Below are 18,597 nucleotides of genomic sequence, written 5' to 3'. Positions count from 1 at the left end.
CAAAACACATAGAATTTTGCTGATTTTCAGTATCTTTGGATATTATTATTTCACTTTTTTATCTAGTATGATGAGTTTTAGTAATAGATTTCTTGGAAATGAATCATCTTTGCACTCCTAGATAAATTCCACTTATGTAATATAATACATTTTAATAAGCTAATGCTTTATTTTGTTATATTTGATTCCATATCTGAAATTGGTCTATACTCTTCCATTGTTAATGCTATTTTTGTTAAGTTTTCAAATAAATATTTTGCTGGCTTTTTCTAAAAATCTAAAAGTTTTTTCTTTGCTTAGAAAACATTTAAATAACATTAAAGTTGGACCTAAATTAATCTCATTCTTTCCTGATCTATTAGATGTTAGCTGTAAATTTTTCTCTGAACTTTTTCACATATATTCTAATATTTTTATTAGAATTAGTATTTTTAAAATATTCTTTAACTTTAAATTTAATTTATGTATTTTATTCTCTACAGTCTTCTGCCATGGAGAGATACATCATACATAGAGGATAAGTAGACAATTGATATGTTAAAGATATATATATTTATGTATATATATATATTTATATATATTTGAGACAGAGTGTTGCTCTGTCACCAAGGCTTCAGTGGCAGGATCTCAATTCACTGCAACCTCCACCTACTGGGTTCAAGTGATTCTCCTGCCTCAGCCTCCTGAGTAGCTAGAATTACAGGCACGTGCCACCACGCCCGGCTAATTTTTTGTATTTTTAGTAGGGATGAGGTTTCACCGCATTAGCCAGGATGGCCTCGATCTCCTGGCCTCATGATCTTCCCGCCTCGGCCTCCCAAAGTGCTGGGATTACAGGCTTGAGCCACTGCGCCCGGCCAAGCATGTCTGTTTTTATTGCTAGAACTCACTTTCCAATGGTGTTTGTTTATTAGCTTCATAAATACGCCTTTAGAGTTTTTACTGTTAGAACTTTGAGTGCTCTTCCATTTGAATTTAACAGAAACTGTGTTATGAGAACAAATGACTTATACCTCTAATTAGTCCCAACTTTATCTTGGTTCAAATCATACTAACAAATGTACCACACTAACTTAACACAAGGATAATCGAAGTCACAATTCAGATATTTATAGGGATTATTTTTTATTACAGAGTTTTCCACATGACATGGTAGTTGCTTTATGATTAGCTGTAGAACATTTTTTCCCCAGGTGATAGTAACTGGATAACCTGATTTTTTTTTTTAAGCAACGAACACATTTTATGTTATGGACACTAACATATCTTTAAGATGATCTTACTTTACTCTTAAGCATCTAGAAATATTACAGCCAAATTTTGGACCATCTCTAGGAATTGTACATGGTATCCAAGTATTTATTTTGTGTAGATGTGCTATCTCTAACTTCACCTAATTACTTGCTGTTATTTTTCTTTTGCTCTCTGTTTTAGTTTAAAAGTGACAAAAATCTAATTTTATTCAAGGGACATAGATTCTACTCATACTAATTTAATCAAAAAGCAGGACTTATTATGTGATACTGTTTTTTATAGAGCCCAAGGAAGAGAATTCTACAGAACCTGAGGAATTAGCTAGAGCAAACAACTGAAATACCATCAGGATTTTGTCTCCTTTCTGTACCTCTGTTCGTCTCTGCATAACACCTTTACATTTCTTTTCACTTACAGTGTTAACTCCCACTCTGCATGATGGTACATGATCAATATGAACAATGGAAAAGGCTATAATAAGAATCAAAGTAAATAAAAGTTCTCATTGTTATTCAGTAGGTAATATTGTTGATTTAACGTAAAGCTTTTCAGTTACAGTATGTATATTTTTTTCACTTGTAAATTCAGGGTTACATGAGTGGGTTTGTTACATAGGTAAACTCGTGTCATGAGGGTTTGTTATACAGATTATTTCATCATCCAGGTATTAACCCTAGTACTTATTAGTTAATTTTCTTGATCTTCTCCCTCCTCCCACCCTCCACCTTCTGGTTGTCCCCAGGATCTATTGCTCCCATGTATGTGGCCATATGTTCTCATCATTTAGCTCCCACTTATGAGTGAGAACATGTAGTATTTGGTCTTCTGTTACTGCTTAGTTTGCTAAGGATAATGACCTGCAGCTCCATCCATGTTCTTGCAAAGGATACGATCTCATTCTTTTTCATGGCTGCATCGTGTTCCATGGTGTACATGTACCACATTTTCTTTATCCATTCTACCATTGATGGGCCTTTAGGTTGATTCCATGTCTTTGCTATTGTGAATAGAAGTGTGTGTATTTTTAAAACATTAAGGAATAAAAATAGAATTAAGGATACTGATCGATCTAATAAAATGGAGGAATAAAATAATGAAAAAGGAAAAACATTGTTAAATGGCACACAATAATATGAGAGTAATACATCTACTACAAGGAACCATCATAAACACAAACAGATGAAATCACAGGGTAAAGCAAATTCTCACTTTGGTTAAAACTATAAAATTCAGCTATTCCTTGTTTATAAAAGATAGTAATAACAATGTTACAAAAGATGACAAAAAACAGATTTTAAATTCAGTACATTATTATGGATTACAGGACGTTACATGATAAAAGGAAGAAATGATTTTGATGCTATATGACCCTAGCAACTTACTACAATATACATGCAGTAAAAATTATAAATAGAAATGGATAGATATGCAACCATAGAGAAATATTTTTAACTACTTCATATAATTTTAAAAATTAGTTGCTTAAGCAGACAAAAATTTGGTTTCAAGATAGAGAATTTGAACCATACAATTTATAAGCTTTATATAATAGCCATACATGAAATGTGCATGAAACAGAGAACACATTATTCCCAAGCACAAAATCTTTTAAAAAACAAACATGCATTGGCCACCAAGAAACTCTCACCAAAATTGGAATTAAATTGTAATAAGTTGTAAAACTTGATGGTCAAAATATAGGCATTTGAAAAATTTTAAATGCATGCCAATAAAATGTATTGGTTAAAGAATAAATAATCAGATATTCATATATCAAAAGGATGCCTGATAGATATAATATCAAGTGAAAACAGAAGTTGCAGATTTGTAGCATATTTTTTTTTTGGTTTATAAAATGTAATTTTATTTTATGTTACTCTGCTGTTACATAGGGCATAACATTTTCACAAGGCTTTTTTGGGACTACAGTCAATGATTAGCAACACACAATAGTGGTCCAACTCTCTAAATAACAATCGCTAGACAAACTGGACACCCTCTCACATGTGCACAAATCTGCATGGAAAAGTACTAAAGGTTTAGACTTGGACTTGTGTACTTTATTTCCCCTTTCTAGTATACTAAGAAATGACATGCACTTTAATTTGCCAAAAGCAATGCTTGTATTCTGGCAGCAACATGCTCCTTCTATCACATAGAAAAGTGAATACCAGAACTACAAAGGTACGAGGTGTAAGAGAATTTTTATTGGGAAGGGAGGTTGGCAACTTAAACAGCAGCAAATAAAGAGTGAATAAGGAAACTCCCTGTTGCCACAGATATACAAGACCTCCTTATGTGATATAGGAGCCATTTCAATTTGTGACCCCTAGCCAGAGATGGCAAGTGCTTTTCCATTCAATCTAATACTTCCGGATTCCTACTAAAAAGGAATACATTAAGAGCATGGAAATGTTGCTTATTGAAAGGAAATCCCTGAAGAGTAAGGGAGGGAATGTAGAAATTAAGAAGTTATGTGGAACACTGTTTAAATTTTAATTAACTACATTTTCTTATCTTCACAGTAATACAAAACATAGTCACTAGCAGAACTGGTTTAGATTACTTAAATACCAGATACATTTTTAGTCCTCTACATAAGTGTTTGGGAGTTACTTATGTTTTTATGAAATGAAGCTATTAGTACTTTTCTACAGCAGTACTGCACAACAGGAAGACCAAGACAAACACAAATCAAGGAATGAAGTTTTCCCAAAGCTGCAGTGTGAAAAGACTATAAACAGTTGATTCCATACACATGAATGGGTTTCTTTGCTATAGGAAATCCAAGTGGAATAAGGAATGGAGATGTGTAAAAAGGTTCCTTGAAGGAAAGAAGGATGACACCCTGTATGGATTTAGTTTTCAGCCCCTTCTGCCGCATCACATTCTTCTCCTGCACTGTCTGATGTCCAAAGTGTTAGGTTGTCTCTAAGCAACTGCAAGATGAGGGTGCTGTCTTTGTATGAGTCTTCATTCAGTGTACCAAGTTCAACAATGGCCTCATCAAAAGCCGTTTTAACCAGCATGCAGGCAAGCTCTGGGTTATTAAGAATCTCATAGTGAAATACAGAAAAGTTAAGGGCAAGCCCCAGGCGGATTGGGTGTGTGGGTTGCATCTCTTTCTTGCTTATATCAAATGCCTCTTGGTAAGCTCCTCAGGAATTATGTATCGTTTGTTTTCGATCATCACCACATGCAACTTCAGCAAGGTACCGGAAGTAATCACCCTTCATTTTCAGACAGAAGACCTTACTCTCTGAATTAGTTGCATTGGCTATTAAATATTTATCCAACAGTTCCAGGACCGTGGTGCAGATGGATCTCAGCTCGGACTCCACTTTCTCCCGATAGTCCTTAATCAGCTGCAACTTCTTGTCGGAGGTGTAGGTCTTCTGCTGGATGCTCGAGATGACCCTCCAGGCGGACCTGCGGCCCCGGACCACGTTCTTATAGGCCACGGAGAGCAGGTTGCGCTCCTCTTTGGACAGCTCAGCGCCCTGCTCGGTCACTGCCTTCATGCAGGTGGCCATGTCGTCGTAGCGCTCGGCCTGCTGGGCCAGCTTGGCCTTCTGGATCAGCTCAGTCTTCTCCACGGCGGGCGCGGGGCCGGGGCCGGGGCAGAGGACGAGGAGAGCGAGGGAGAGCGCCCACCCGGAGCGGGAGGAGCCTCGAGAGCTTCATGTCTCAGCGGCCGCGAGGCGAATGTAGCATATTGTTTACATAAGGAAGTTGCAGATTTGTCACATAAATATATGTACATTTAAACGCAAAAAACAATATTACTATGCATAAATACATAGGCACTGGCTACTATAACATTCATAGGAATGATATAAAGTGTTTATAGGACAGTGGATACTTCTAGGAAATCAGGAAGCGAAAATAGTTATAGCTAAATCTGTAGCATGTATAACATACAATTTCTTTTTTAAAAAAGATCTGAAGCAAATATGGTGAAGTGTTAATTTCTCTTAAATTTGGTTCTTGGATGACATGCTGTTTTTATTTTTTTCTGAATGTATAAAATATTTTGTAATTAAAATAAAATAATGTCTTTAAAGAAATGTTAGCAAAGTAGAAAACAAATGTCCTACAGTCAGAGGAAATTGTTTCTATCTTGGCTGTGTCATTAAGGAGAGTGTGGGACTTTGCATGAATTATGTAATTTTATTGGGCTCCAGTTTCTTATGTTATAGAATTATTCTGAGAATTATATAAGATTTCTATAAATTGTTCACTTAATTTTGAACTGCCATATGGTAGTTGCTCACCAAATATTTATTCTCACATTTGTTGAATAAGTGAATGAGTAAAGGAACAAGCATGAGTGTGTTCTAGGATCATGAGTAAGCAATGCATACTCTTTCTCAATTTATAATCCAGAAATATGTCTGATAAAGTAAACAAGAGATAATTGTATCTGTATCTTTCAAGAGGTGCGTAGCGAGTCTTGTTATTTTCTGAATCTCATCTTTTGATAGCAGCAAGGGAAGCATTACTTTTTGCCACATAAGAAAGCTGCACCTTTAGTCATCATGATTATTATTTGTCCTGATTTAAAGATTTTTCCAGTGTATAGTTCAAAGAATAAATCCTAGGTGGCCTCCTCAACAACATCTATTTCCTCTAGAAATAAAATGGTGCTTAGATTTTTGGATATGATTTTCCTTGTAAAAATGATAGACTGTGTGTTTGGTAATATTCCACCTTATGGTAATTAAAAGAAAGCTTTTCTCCATTCCCCAAAGGCAGGACTCCGTCAAGTATCTGTGGAACTAATATCAGACTCTCATCCTTGAACAAGAACTTTCTGGGCTACATAGTGCCAAAATAACCAGTTGAAAGGTGAATAATTTAGTCAAGATGATTTTGTAAAATTCTTTAGAAGAAAATATGTTCAGTTTAAAGAAATTAATTGGCCATTTCCCTGAACTCAACCTCTTCTCAAATGAATTTATCAAAACCATCTGTATGTCTAGACACGGCCAAAGATACAGTATTCCCACTGGTATATTAAGTAACAAAAATGAACAAATTAGAAAATTAATAGTTCTTTAGGGAATATTAGTAATCTTGGTAAAAGAATTGAAGGGAAAGTTTAAGTTTAAATCTACTTAAGCCTATATTCTTATTTTGCCAAGATGAGTAATTTATTAAAATGTTAATTTCAAAAAGAGTTAATTTACCATCTGGAGGCAATATTTTACAAGCTTTAACTTAATTACCTAAGATATATCTAAAGCAGTTCTAAGAAATATGCTGCAAGTTTTTTTCTTTGAGGAACTAATGGGTGGGATTCTTGATTTTTATAACTGACAGCAGTGCAGTATCCCTTAATATCTCTGCAGATACCAAAATCCATGGATGTTTAAGTTCTTTATATAAAATGGCATAGTATTTGCATGAAACCTATGCACATTCTCCTGTATACTTTAAGTCATCTCTAGATTACTTATAATACTGAATATAATGTAAATTATATCTAAATAGCTATTATGCCACATTTTAATTTGCATTTTAAAATTATTTTGTTTCTATTTGTTGTTTCTTTTCTTTAAAGAATATTTTACATCCAAAGTTGATTGAATCACCAAATGCAGAACCCAGGGATACAGAGGGATGATTGAATATGAAAATCATTAAACAGTAATCATGTAGATAATTTTGACTTGAAAAGTAAGAAGATTATGTGCTTAGGATTTTCATTCAGTCCTAGTAAAATTCTGAGTTACACAAATATTTCAAAAGTTTACTGGAAAAACCACTATTCTTCTTTTGTAGACTTTTAAAATTTTTATTTTTATTGACAAATATTAATTTTACATATTCACGGAGTACATAGTGATGATTTCTTCTGTTTCATCATTAGTCATATATATGGGGAGAGGTGATGTGGAAGAAAGAATGACTAAGTAAAACTGTGACTTAGTCATGCTAGACCTGTGATTCCATGCGAAATGTACCACAGTGCCTAGACCATGATTCTAGTTTTAAAATTTTTTTGCTTTCTTTTTTACAACTGTATTGAGATATAATTCATTTACTTCCCATTTTCTGGGATTGTCTTTTCACTGTCTTGATGAAAGGGAAACAAATATTTTTAATTTTGATGAAGTCCAACTTATCTATATTTTAAATTTTTTCTTATGCTTTTGGTGGCATGGGAGGGCTAAGAGGGCTTTGTGAAGCAATGTCATGAAGATTTACTCCTGTGTTTTCTTCTGTGAGTTTTGTGCTCTTTACTTTTACATTTACATCTATCTTCTACTTGGAGTTACTTTTTATGTACTGTGTGAGAACAGGATTAGGCTTAACTCTCACAGGTGGATATCCAGTGTCCAGGATTGCATGTAAAAAAGAGAATTCTGGCCGGGCGCGGTGGCTCAAACCTGTAATCCTAGCACTTTGGGAGGCCGAGACGGGCGGATCACGAGGTCAGGAGATCGAGACCATCCTGGTGAAACCCCCTCTCTACTAAAAAATACGAAAACTAGCCGGGCGAGGTGGCGGGCGCCTGTAGTCCCAGCTACTCGGGAGGCTGAGGCAGGAGAATGGCGTAAACCCAGGAGGCAGAGCTTGCAGTGAGCTGAGATCCGGCCACTGCACTTCAGCCTGGGCGACAGAGCAAGACTCCGTCTCAAAAAAAAAAAAAAAAAAAAAGAGAATTCTTTCTCCACTTAATTGTCTTAGCACCCTTGTCAAAAAATCAATTGATTATAAATGTGAGGGCATATTTTTGGACTCTCTAGTCCATTAGAGCAATAACACAAAAAGGCGCTCTATGGGGTTAATTTTTAATGGAATCTTTTTCCTGTTTAATCCTGTGAACTATTGAAATTCTGTTTGCTGAGCATAATCTACTGCATACACACACTTACACACACATACTCTCACACACACACACGGGGCAGGGGAGAGATCTATGTTCTCAGTTTTATTCCACCCTATATTCACCGGGCTGTTGCTGTTTCAATCACCTTCTCTCTTTCTCAGTTTTTACATTTACCCTTTCTGCTTGTTTCTTTCCATATATATATAAGTACCTTCAAATTTTCCTAGATCAACAGTAAAGAAACCTAAAATGTAATCCTTCAACCTTCAAGCTTTATTTTCAAGCTATATTTCCTTCTCATTCTTTCCCTTTATCATTTATGTTCTCAAATATCTGTGTATATGAAGATTTACCTTTATTATAAAATAGTAAAAACATTGTAAGGAAAAATATTAGTTATCAGAAATGCATTCTTAATATTGTCTTCAATTTTCCTTTACTCCTCACTCCCATGACAATCTCTAGTCTGTAGCTACCTGTAATCTCAACCTGCTGTTTCATACACAAATATAGCCCTCCAGAAGTCAAATTCATTTAAAAATGCAATCGGATTTGTGATGAGCTTAACAAGCTGATTTTGAAACATAAATGAAAGAGCAAAGGATTAACAATATCCAAGACATTTCCAAAGAAGACTGCTCTAACAGATGATAAAATTTTAATGAAGCTATAGTAATGAAGGCATTTCGGTATGAGCACAGAGATAGATAAAGTAAACCAACGAAATATAGGGAGTCTTGGAAGAAATCACTGAAATATACAGATTCAGTTTATATACCACAGTGTATTTCTCTTGCTTGCTGGTGCTTTTCCTATGGTCTTATAAGGTTATGGCACACTCCAGAGAAAAAAATACCATGTGTATGTCATGAATGATAGACAGGGGTCTGGGCTGGTACTGGCATTATGGTCCTCTGGTTGGAGTGAGGACTTGGAGATTTCTGGTAATAGATGGAAAGTGGGCTCAAGTCTATTTCAATGGGGATTCAATGGGTCTGTAGACTCAACTTGTGGTTATTTCCCCAGTTCTAGAATTTACAACTGGGAAAGATAGCTATGGATAAGACCCTCATATTTGCTTCTGGACCTTTCAGGAAAGGGGTTGTTATGAAAGGAATGGACAAATTTAATCAGATGTAGCCCAATTACACCTGCTTTACCAGATGTAATATCTTTGCAGGAGCAGATCAGCATAGCCTCTGGCTATTGTTTGACAACACATTCTTCATTTCTTGAGTAGAGAAGTATAATAACACAGTTTACTTTATACAGCAAGGCAGTATACATTCACTGTTTTGCTTTAGAGTTTTCATGCTAACTCTCCTATTTGTCATAAAAAGGGAACTGACGATACTATCACTTTACTTGAACTCTGCTTGGAAAACAGTGATGGTTAAGAAACTCCCACGTAGCCTTCCAGTTCGGCAAAGAACCACTCTTTTCCAAATGACTTGGATAAGACTCACAGAAGACCCTTGACTTACCTATGACAAGGCCAGACACAGACCTTCCAAATTCCCCTCCTTTGCTTAATAACTGAGTAGCTGAACTGTTTGTCCCATTCACTAACTTGTATTGACTAAACTTTAGTCAGCAGCTCCCCACTCAGGTCCCTGAACTGTCACTTGTCCCTGAAATTAAATAAGCATCCAATACAAAAGCAACCTTTTATATGCCCCCTTCTAAGAACTGGCCGACTACAGAGAAAAACATTTGCTGATCAACTTTTCCATCAGGTCGGCTGCTCATTCACTTCCCTGTACCATGTTCTTCCTAGCTCTGTTTACTCTTCTTATAAAAGAAAAGCATTTTGTGCCTGATCCTTAAGACCTTTACAAATCTTATGGTAGATCTTATGGTGAGAACAGTCTCTGTATTACAGTAGACCCCTCTCCTTATTACAATAATCTTCTTAAATAAAATTCCTTTTTATCTAAGTCTGGATTTTTTAAATTGGCAGCACAAAGTATGCAAATACTGGTAACTCACATTAATGTTCACTATAGGATATAACACTTTTGAGGACAACCAAGGGATTAGAATGACTCATCCTCTGCATGTTGGCCAGCCTTTGTCCTGATCACCTCAATATTTATACAGTGGGTAGAAAGCTTCTATTTTGGTAGGAATGAACACTCTATGAGCAGAGTATCTATTTTGGTAGGAATAAAAATCATGTATGAGCTCAAGATCATAGGCTCTCTCTCACCAGGGCTGACTTGGCAGCTGCCACTGCTGAATGTGCAAGTACTGGCAATAAAGACCAATGCTGACTACTTAATACAACACCATTCCTCAGGAATGCCAGCAAATGGCTCGGTGGAAGTTCTACTGCATTTTGGAGGGAGCAGCAATTAGTTCCCACCAGAGGTGTTACATATTCTAACTACAGGTTTTCCCAATCTGCCCACAGTGCTGTCAGTAGAACTGCCATCTAAAGAACTGCAGAATCCCTGATCTTTTGACATGATATCCCATACAACACTACCTCAGAATAAGAAACCAATGTTAGACAAATGAGTCACAACCTTAAGGGCAGAGAGGAAACATGTCTAGAACCCAGAGGATTCACCACACAGATTTGATGCTTCTGTGCCCATTGATAATTACACATGGACAGTAACATCAAACATGGCCCAACAATAACAAGGCAAGTAAGAAATCAGACTCATTGGGGTCGAACATCTGGATGACCCCAGTAGGGTGACTAACTCACCCCAATTTGCCTCAGACTTTGCCAGCTTTTAGCACTGAAAGTCTTGCATTCCAGAAACCCCCTTGTCTAGGCAAAATAAAGTTTGAAACTGAATCTTGCCTCCCAGAAACATCTCAATTGCAAATTGGGATGAGTGGTTAACTTACCCCAACAAGGAAATAACTCAAACCATTTAAAGAGCTGGCCACAAGTGAGGAAATCTAGAATGGATGGTAGAGGAGGGAGATGATGAACATAATCGATAAACTTAGAATCAGTTGTAACAGCATGAACTTTATTAACCTCCCTTGAAATCTTTGCAGCGGATTACATCCATCTTTAAAGACCGGACTTGCACATCATCTCTTGGGGAAGAAGTAATGAGGTGGGCACTATTATTATAACAATTTTACAGGTGATACAAGTGATATTGAGAGATTATGTAAATTGCCAAAGATCACAAAGCTAAAGATTTGAATACAAGTCTCCCTGATTTCCAGTCCTGGAGTTCTTTATCACTATGTCATGCAGCTGTGTATCTATGCTCATGTCCCCAACTAAACTATTAATTCTTAGGGAGAAGAATGCATATCTCATTTATTTTTGAATTAAATGATTAGTTACTAAAAGTATTATTACAGCATATAATAGTATTAAATGTTAACTTCCGTCTTGTGTATATCTCACTTCACTTTGCCATCATTTTATTTTGTTGAATTGAACGTAAGAACATGCTGCTCACTTCTTAACTTAAAATTACTTGAAGAAAATAAAAACTTAGAGGGGATATTCAAAATACTTATTCATGTTAAGGTAACACAAACCAACATAAACAGGAAAAAGGATATGATTTTTATCCTCTAAACTGGCACTATACAACAGGACTTTCAGGAATGCTGGAAGTATTCTGTCCAAGCAGTTCAATATGGTAGCTACTAGCCACATGTAGCTCTTGAGTACTTGAAACGTGACATGCAACTGAGTGATTGAATTTTTTATTTTAGATAATTTAAATTTATATAGCCACATCTGGCTAGCAGCTACCATATTGGAAAACACAGGTTTAAATTATATAAATTATAAAACTATGTAACAAGTGATACAAGTTGCAGCTAAAGTCATTGATCAAATTATTCCAATAATTTCAATTCTGATGTGACTCTAGCTTCTATCTGAGCTATGTTTTGACTGTATCTCTTCCAATGATTTCTTCATTGAATTTATAGTCATTCATTAGTGGGAATCCTGTCAGGCCCCTAAGAGGGTGAGTTCACACGCTGCCCTACTTCTCAGCTTTCTGTTTTCCTCACTTCCTTCTTGGCCTCTGGGTGACTCTTTCACTATGAACTACAGTGATATTTACCATACCATCCAGATGCTGTCTGTATGCCAAGAACTGGTGCTGGGAACATTTGAACCAGAGGACAAGGGAGAGAAAGGAGGCCAGAAAGGCATAAAAATAGGAGATGAGGTGGGCTAGATTTGTCTCATCCTGATTGCCAAAGCCAATGCTTTGCCAGGACCTTGTTTCATTCTACAGAGTGGCAAGGGTCCAACTGATTGCAGTCCACCTGATACATGTGACAAAGTCACAAGTGGAAAAGAAAAGGAAAAAAAAATGGGAGAAAAGAAAGAAATATAAAGTATAAAAGATAGACTGGGATAGACAAGGGCTCAGTCAGGGCATCCCCTGAAGCTCAGACCCAGAGCAGGCCAACCCAGAGAGGATGGACAGTCTCATGTGACACTCCTCTGGCCAGGGATCATTCATGAGGATAGGTTGCTTGCTGAAGAGTCTACTATTCTAGATGTCAATGGCAGTCTTCAGGATATACATACCTACAGACTTCCCCCTATATACAGAGATTTAGGTGTTCCACCAGGGATTAAACTGTCTAATAAACTGAGCTCCCCAAACCCACGTGAAGGAAGGCTAACACACTGTAAGGGAATATATGCCACACAAGCAACTGTTTATATCCTTGGTTAATAACTGAACTAGAAAATACGTGTGTCACTCCTTGGGCAGTGAGGCATCTCTTCAGGGGTTGAAAAAATAGGTCTTCCTTAGTATGCTGTGCCACACACTCCCACCATCTTTTCAAATAAACAACAGGAGATTTATATCTTGCCACTGTCTTAGAGCTCAGCTTCAGTACCCAAAGGGGAAAAAAACAACAGGAGATTTATATCTTGCCACTGTCTTCGAGCTCAGCTTCAGTACCCAAAGGGGAAAATGTCTTGGAATTATAATGGGCATGCTGTTATAATTGCTATTGATTGGTTGATTTATTAATTTCTACTGCTTTTTAATACTATTGCTCTTAGACTATTATCAGCCAGTACAGAATTACTGCAATATTTTAATAAACCATAAATTTGCTAACCCTGACGTTCCCATGAGAGTATCAGTCTTGAAGGTATGTAATGGCTTTCTTGCTACTATTAGTATCCCACTATTTTGTCTTTGACACAATTTCGTTTCTCTCTCAGGCACTGTAAATTGTTTTAAAATCTTGTTTGCTTCTGTGTCGATTGAATTCACAGGAGAATGGTACTTATCAGCCAGAGCCTGATAATTGAATAATTAATATTTTGAGTGATTTCTGGTTATCGCCCAGGGTTTACTAGTAAGGAAGCCAGTCTGAAAAACAGTGATTTGACTAAAGACTTAGTGAAGATTTGCACTCTGACACCTTGAGCAACATATGTTACTCGTGGCATGCCCAAACAGAACTGGACTCTGCTGAGGTAGGATTCAAAAGAAGGTTAGGATGTTCATTGATAAATTCAAGTAGAGTAGAAGTCTCACCCTAGGTATCTGGAAGTATTTTATTTATTTATTTATTTATGTAAATTAGTGAAATTTACCAAAGGACTTAGGGAGAATCATGGAAGCCAAATGCTGGAGTAAGAGCTATTAACATCATTTAGTTAGAGTTCTAGATAACAATTTCCAGTATTAAGGTCCCCCCTAATAAGCCTAGCTAGGAGCTAAGTGACTATCTCCACTCTGGCCTGAAATTCTTGTTTTTACTCAGCCCAGCAGATTCTTTTCTGTGACCTGATGACATTCTGTACTGGGACGCAGCTTCTTTGTTTCTGGGCCTTTACGACTATTTACAGAGCCCTCAGCCTTCCCATCTGTAAATGCTCAAAGTTCACTCCAAGTGCAGTCTCTAGAGTCCTCTGTTCCTCTCCAGTGTGCTTGGTTAAATGCTCTGCCTATTATTTTATTGTGAACCCCAGAAACGAAGTATTTTTTTGTTGGCCTCCTGCAGTCCTCTTTAACCTGAGAGTTCACTGGGCACAGCCCTTTCCCTACCTGGATTCTTGGCCTCTTCAGAGTCCTATCCTGCCAGCTAGATCTGCTCTCTCAGACACATGCTCAAGATAGGAAGTGTTACCCAGTGACTCAGCTTACTTTGGTAGTATAAGCAAGTTACTCATTAAGGTTTGACTTGAAGCGCCCCCTCCCCATTGCAGGGAGACCTCAACATCTGGTTATATAACTACACATTCTACCATCATTAACAACCCAACAAACTTATTACTGCAGGTACAGGGAATATCACCTGCTGAACAGATAGGTTTCTGACTGCAGATGAAAGATGTAATGTGGTAGTGATGGCTGATGACGGGACCTATCCACTGATAGGTCCTATAATTAGATGCCTGAAAACAAACTCACTCTTGTGGCCAAATACTTTGAGAAATTAACCAATGCTGTCTCTCTATATAACATTTTCTCTCAGATTTTCTGAATCTGCTTTCATTCTCAAGTGAGGTCTGTGGAAGGGCAAAAAGCCATGCTATCTGAGAAAAAGTCATTTCCTGCTTTTGGTTTTCAAAAAGTTAAACCTTAGGGATTAAAGAAGTTTCTAATGAAAGTAAAATGGCTTAGTTAAAAAGAAAAAAAGGAGGAAGAACGATCTTTCATAGACTAGCAAGAGATAGCCACTGTTGGGGAGAGGGAAGCAGAAGGGACTATGTCCAGTGTCTCAGTCAGTTCAGGCTGCTATACCAAATTACCATAGACTGGGTGGTTTAGAAATACATACTGATTTCTCACATCTGAAGGCTAGGAAGCTGAGGATAAAGGTGTCCGCATATACACTGTCTAGTGAGGGCTTCTTTCTGATTTGCAGATAGCCATCTATTCATTGTGTCCTCACATGGCAGAGAGCAGAGAGAGCAACTCCCTTGTGTCTCTTCTTATAAGGGCACCAATCCCATTATGAGGTCTCCATTTTCATGACTTAATTACCTCCCAGAAGCCCTACTTCCTAATACCATCAAATTCAGGGTTAGAATGTCAACATATGAATTTTTGTGAGACACAAACATTTAGTCCATAGCATCCAATCTACAGGGTGACCCTGGGGAGGCAGTAAAAAGAGTGGCTGCATGGTATACCTGCACCAGGAATCTCAAACACCTACTATGGTAAATTAAAGGCAGGTAATATAAACAGCTGATAAGGGCCTGGTGTTTAAAAAAAAAAAATCATGCAGTGATTATAACAATGTCAATATCAACTGACTTCCTGCCTCAGCTTTGGGGAGATAATGAGGTTGAATGGGTCTGTAGCAAAAAGGAGAGGTAAACAGGCACCCAATTCTCAGCTTTTGTGGTATTTGACACATGAAGAGGTGGTCCATTATTGCTAGATATTCTGATTTTCAAGAGAAGGCAGAAATTTTGGTATTTTTAGTGAACTCCCTTGACTTTTAAGCGTTGGCTTAAATGATTTTAAAACATAGAGTGAGCCAAACAAAACACATCTGCAGGCCAGATGTAGATTTTTATGCCAATGATTTGCAACCTTTAGTCAAGGCAGGACCGCAGGCCACCTTGGCAAAGATTCTTCTGAGGGTGGCACAGAAGCAGCAGAGGGGTTTGAAAGGGTTGGCCTGATGGAGTCATGCAGATAGAGGCCCTAGTAACTTGCAAATTGATGACCAAGGACCAGAAGACACCTTCATTGCCAATGTTTTGGCCCCATGGCCTAACTCTGGGGGTGAGCAAGAAGTAGGAATTCTAATAAGCAATAAGCTCTAAAGGTAATTATTTCACCAGCCACGCAGGATGAAGGTTGAACACAGACATTGATTTGGGTTATGGAGAAAAGGCTGTGATAATTTTTGCACACAAGAATTTGTGGACTGAGATTTACATTTGCTATGTCCAGTGACTTGTCGGACACTGCAAACAATTCCTTGGTAAGCACAACATGACTACCAGCACCCCACCTATCAGGTATTCTCTGCATTTCCTTAATATTCAAGCCATCTAATGAGCTGGGTACTATGCTGTGAACTTTGTTATGAGGAAGGGATTCTATTCCATGGAGAATCTAAACAGACAGTTGCCATACATTTTTTAGCAGTTTTATTGAGGTATAATTATTATTTTTATTTTCTTTTTGAGACAGAGTGTTGCTCTATCACCCAGGCTGGAGTGCAGTGGCATGATCTTGGCTCACCACAAGCTCCGCCTCCTGGGTTCAAGTGATTCTCCTGCCTCATCCTCCCTAGTAGCTGGGATTACAAGCGCGCATCACCACAGCCGGCTAATTTTAATATTTTTGGTAGATACAGGGTTTCACTATGTTGGCCAGGCTGGTCTCAAACTCCTGACCCCAAGTGATCTGGCTGCCTGGGCCTCCCAAAGTGATAGGAATACAGATGTGATCCACCACGCCCAGCTGAGGTATTATTTATATAACATAAAATTTACCCTGTGTAATAGCGCAATTTGATGATTTTGGTAAGCATACAGAGTTGCGTAATAATCACCATAACCCAATCTTAGAGCATTTCTATTATAGCAGACTGTTATTATGTGCCCCTTTACAGTGAATCCTTGCTCTGTTCCCAACCCTAGATAAACACTGATCTGCTTTCTGTCTCTATAGTTTTTCCTTTTCTGGACATTTTATTTAAGTGGAATCACAAAATAGATAATATTTAGCATCAGACATCTTTCACTTAGCTAATGTTTTTGAGGTTCGTTCATGTTGAGGCATGAATTAGTTTTTTCTTTTTTTGCTGAGTAGTATTCCACTGTACAGATGTACCACATTTAAAAAATGCATTCACATAAAAATGTCCACTTGGTGGATGTTTTAATGGCTTTCAGTTTTTGGCTTTATGAATAATCCTGCAATCAATGTTCATGTACATGTCTTTGTGCATTTTGAGAGAAAGTGTTTCAATGTCAGCTATAGGAGTTTAGGAAAAGTGCCCATTTCATAGCCAGAAATGTAGAAACTAAGGTATACTTGGGGAATCAGGGAGTGATGTATATGCACAGAAAATAGTAATAGTAATAATAATAATAAGGAGGGAATATGTGGGTAAGAAAAAGAAAAGTAAATGGCATCCAATCTGGCCACAATGAGATATACTTCAAAGAATATCCTCCCCACAATAATTTTACACACTCTCACACAAAATTTCATGTATCCTGAGCATCCCTAACTTTTCTAGCCTCCTGAGATAACTGTTTTCATAAACATCAGGATGTCTGTTTCTTCTGCTCAGTATTTCTGGAAATTCCTGGATAGTACATGTCATCTCCTAGTTGCTGTCTATGACTCTATCTCTTTTTTAAATTTATAATTGATACATAATGCACAATATGGTATTTTGATATATGTACATGTTGCATCCCTCCACCTTAGAAATGGCTCTCCTCTAGTTTCTCTTATGTAGAGCATCTGTAGTGGTGGGAAACTGGAAAAAATAAGACAAAACAAAAGAAAACCTCATTCACAGGAAGACAGATCCACTATTCAGAAACTATATGATGCTTTCTCTGAGCCTCAGCCCTAACCTTCCTGACTTGCTCTTGCAGTAAGGTCCACCAGCTCCAGCGGAATGTTGCATCTGTGTGGATGCTACAATGATAGTAACTAATCAGGGGTCTTTCACTTATGACCACCCAAAAGACAAGATAGAGGAAACTCTTTCATCTCTTGATGTAAAAGCAGAAGGAAGGTGTTTGGATTCTATGATTTGTGGCTCCCAAACCACAAGTATCACTGGTCTTTTTGCAAATTAAGACACTTTTAAGACGTCTACCTGGAACAGGTCTATGAAGAATGGTTCCAGGTTTTTGCTTTTCAAATTGCTTAAAACTGCTGATTTTGCCCTCAGTCTGAGAAATCTTCCATAGCCAAGAGCCCTGCACCAGCTATGCACCATCTGAGCAACTCCTAGAGTGGTGCTGGTTGGTCAGTAGTGAACGTGTTTTGAAAAGGAACTCTGATGATCTCATTTCCTATGTGTCACCAGAAGTCTTATGGTAGTGTAGCAGGGTTGAAGTGAAGGGGGCATATGGCTCTCCCAACTCCTAGTTCAAACAATGCACTCTACTCCTACAACCCAATCCTGTTCCTTTTATTTTGTTTGATTGAAGCCCTTGATGCCAGCCCTTTCTTTATTCCTTCAGTAGACTCACACTTGCGTTATGCTATACAGCCAAATAATTATACCATAAATTGGAGGGTAAAAGCAAGGTTAGGGCTATAATTCAGGACTGCCATGAGAATTAAGTGAGTAAATACATAGAAGAACTAAGAATAGTGGCTGGCCAAGAGTAGACAATAAACAAATGTAAATGATCATGATGAAGACAATCATTACAATGCAGAGAAAAACTCTACTGAAATTTAAAAAATTTTTTTATTATACTTTAACTTCTGGGGTACATGTGCACAACATGCAGGTTTGTTACATATGTATACATGTGCCATGTTGGTGTGCTGCACCCATCAACTCGTCAGCACCCATCAACTCGTCATTTACAT

The 18,597-nt window shown here is 37.5% G+C and overlaps 1 pseudogene across 1 annotated transcript; it reads right to left on the bottom strand.

The window, feature by feature from the left end:
- Positions 1–3,098: 3,098 nt before the first annotated feature.
- On the bottom strand, positions 3,099–4,954 carry LOC105534075 (annotated as a pseudogene). The gene has a single exon (XR_001005206.1). The product of XR_001005206.1 is annotated as a 14-3-3 protein theta pseudogene (transcript).
- Between the last annotated feature and the right edge of the window lie 13,643 nt (positions 4,955–18,597).

The sequence above is a fragment of the Mandrillus leucophaeus genome, unplaced genomic scaffold (assembly GCF_000951045.1).
Source record: "Mandrillus leucophaeus isolate KB7577 unplaced genomic scaffold, Mleu.le_1.0 Scaffold130, whole genome shotgun sequence".
Taxonomy (NCBI): domain Eukaryota; kingdom Metazoa; phylum Chordata; class Mammalia; order Primates; family Cercopithecidae; genus Mandrillus; species Mandrillus leucophaeus.
The sequence above is the reverse complement of the archived record's forward strand: the minus strand, read 5'-3'. Positions and strand labels throughout refer to the sequence as shown.